The 3,247-nt window shown below is 49.8% G+C and overlaps 1 pseudogene; it reads right to left on the bottom strand.

The window, feature by feature from the left end:
* Positions 1 to 2,031: 2,031 nt before the first annotated feature.
* Positions 2,032 to 3,030, bottom strand: LOC137760614 (protein LTO1 homolog pseudogene; annotated as a pseudogene).
* Between the last annotated feature and the right edge of the window lie 217 nt (positions 3,031 to 3,247).

The following is a 3,247-nucleotide window of genomic DNA, read 5'->3' as shown; positions in this document are numbered from 1 at the left end:
CCTTCCCCTGCCCTGCTCTGTATTCCTGGGTGTGACTCCTCCAGGTAATGTTTCCCAGGCTCTCAGGTCTGCTGCTCCCAGGGGGAGCTGGCCAGTGGGGGCACTGGCAAGAGACTGGAGGGCAGAGGAAGAGGGAAGCCAGGGTATTTCTCCCCCAGCCTCTGCCTTTGGAAGCACCTCTGGCAGCACACACATCTAGACCCACCATTGCAAAGTTCAGAACACCAAGGGTAAAGAGAAAAGATCTTAAAAGCTTCCAAAATGGAGGAGGAAACAGACCATTTGCAAAGGAATAAGAATCAAAATGCATCAGATTTTGCAGCTGTATCCCTAGAAAGTAGAAAAGTGATAATCTAGAGTCAAAAGCAATGCAACTGTTTACTAAGCTGAAGATGAGAACAATAAATTTCCAAAGTGAAAGGAAGTTTACTTCCCACACATTATTTCTTAGGATATATTCAAGTAAAACTAGGGAGTAAATATACCAAGAAAAAAAGGAGAACGGGATATAGGCAACAGTGGATCCAACCAGGGAAAGCAGTGTCAGGAAGTCTGAGGCTGACAATAGGTGCAGAGAGAAGGAGTCCAGACTAGAGCAGCACCATGGAGGGCACTGCAAAGAAACTCTACAGAGAAAAGGGGTACAACAGAACACCTGACCCCTGATGGGTAGAAGAGGTTAAGGAAAAATGTCATTATGAAACAAAGGCAAAAAGTGCAAGAACATTAAAAGACAGAAACCTCAGGAAAAATGGAAAAGATTGAATACAAAAGAAATGTAATTATAGTGAACACTAGCTCTGCAGTGAAAAATACTGTGTAGTCACATAAATGCACTTTTTTTTTTGCTTTAAAATATGCTGTTTATTTTTTTCTCCAATTATAAAAATAATACATTATCCAAACAGATAGTTTAGGAAGCACAAAAATCCGCCCAGGAAAATGACAACAAAAGCCCCTCCATCCCACCAGCCAGAGATAAGCGCTGCTGGTGTCTGTGACGAAGGCGCATCTGAGGCCGTGCGGTGTGTACAGATGATGCCTTTTAAGTCCGGGCAGAAGACAGAGAAGAACTCACACTAAAAGGAAGGCTGCAGTAAGGCTCCAAAGTTTTTGCACATGGAACGGTGGCCTTGAAGTCTCCTCCTCTTGACCATTTTTGATGCTGCAGAGCCCCACCCACCTGGGGACACAGGAAGAGCACGTCCCGGCCCCCTGGGGACAGGGCTGGCCTCTCCTCCTCTCAGCCAGGTGCCCACGTCCATGGCCACAGGGGACGATGCCCCAGGACTCCACGGGGCATAGTGGGGACCTGCAAGCAGGGACCCCGAGCCTGTGGGTGTGACTGTGCGTTCCAGAGCAGGCACCAGGAGACAGGGCTGGAGTCCCAGCTCTGCCGCCCAGTGCCCTTGGACCAGGCAGTCTCTTGGGCCTCGGCTTCCTCATCTATAAAACGGGAATAACGCCCACCTCATGGGTTCCTGAAGGGACTAAATAAAACATGAGAAGCAGGTCACAGCACTGGCACATCTCAAGGGTCAATAAATGTCACAGAACCCATCACTCCTTCCCATTAACCTGCTTCGTGTCAACCCTGTGGCTCTCATTTCTTAAAAAACTGTCCCTCTGAGCACTGACCAAAGTCCAGGGGGTAAAGGGGAGGTTTATCCTATCCAGAGCCAACCCGAGTCTAGATCCAGCCAGGCCTGCCAGGTGATGAGAACCCGTGAGCCAGTGGCCTGGACCCTGGACCAGAGAAGAGCAGCCCTGCGAGGGCTCTGCCAGGGCCATGTTCACACTGCAGAGCAGACAGGGCCCAACAAAGGACGGGCTCGTGTGGAGGGGCCCCATGGGGGGCACCGAGGCGACCCGGCAGACCTCGGGGGAAGGAAGCCTGTTCACAGGCCAAGCTGGAACCCTCCCTGCAAAACAATGAATCCTCCATCATTGTTTTGCCTTTAATCACATTTTTAAACACTTAATATATGAACATCTGTTCCTTGATGTTTCGTCTTTGTGCATCTGTCATCCTCAATATGAAAGTCCGGAACCTTCTGCACTAATTTTAAAGTCGGGCTGAACGTTTAGTAATGAACAAAGCTGCTTAAATTTCCCTCTAATTCTAAGTCTTCGTGAAGTTTATCATAAGTAGGGTCAGCATAAAGGAATTTCTGAATCATTCCAATCAACGATTCTAAGACCTTCATCTTTTTGCTGTCTTTCTCAGTGGTGGGACTGTGCAGGAGACATCTCCGAGCAAAAGCAAAACCTTGGTAGCACCCGATCTCAGATCCGATTTTAGCTCCATGTAACGTGCCGTACTGACTTCCTTCAATCATACCCAAACTACTTCCTTCTTCATCGCCTTCCTGATACCCTTCCCCGTGAAACCTCTCATCCGCCATCACGAGGGCATCGAACACGTCCTGACTCCCGGCCGTGGCGGCAGCCAGCCCGACCCCAAACCCCGCCCCTCGAGCTCCGGCGCCTCGCGCTGCGGCCGCAGACCCGCGAGGCTTGGGCACGGACGCCTAAATGCACTTTTAAAATTAAACTATAGGCTGAACTCCCAGGACTTAGTATAGCTATAGAACAATGCAACTGAGAAAGAAAATATAATCAGAAGTTGAGAGGTGGGAGGCTGGGGGGTGGGGTGGTGTCTGAAAGTCTTCATCTTAAGAGGATGAGATGCTGCCTATTGTGGATGGAACAAAAAAGAAAGCTGTTAGTATATACCGAAAGTTACAAGGATTTCCAAAGAAGGATTAACAAATGGTGGTATTGGGAGGATGGGAAGGAGAGGTAGGGTGTGTGCTGGTGACTTGCTCATCTAGGTACGATGGCTGTAATGGGTGCAACCAGTGCCCTGCCCAGACACCTGGTCCTGCCCATGGCAGCACACAGCGGCTCTGTGTCCACTTGCCAGCTTCTGCATTTCTTTGCTCCAGGGTTTTGCCTGCCAGAACTCACTTTGCTGACAGGAGCAGCCCTCAACCAGTGATCCTGGGCTCCGTTGTCCACTGGCTCCATTTTGCCCTGGGGTCTGGCTCCAGGTGCCCACAGTGGCAGCTGGTTTGGTGATGTACCCTTTCCTGGCTGCCTTCCCCACCTCATCTGACTTCCCCATCCTGCCCTTGAATCCTTGTCTCATGGTCTACTTCTGAGGGAACCCAAACTGAGGCAGTCTGCCCCCCACAGATCTGAAAATAGCAGCAGAAGCATTTTATTCAGAGAAACAGCTGACAGA

This window comes from Eschrichtius robustus, chromosome 3, assembly GCF_028021215.1.
Source record: "Eschrichtius robustus isolate mEscRob2 chromosome 3, mEscRob2.pri, whole genome shotgun sequence".
NCBI classification, from domain to species: Eukaryota; Metazoa; Chordata; class Mammalia; order Artiodactyla; family Eschrichtiidae; genus Eschrichtius; species Eschrichtius robustus.
Note: the sequence above shows the minus strand (reverse complement) of the source record. Positions and strands in the feature narration are given on the sequence as shown.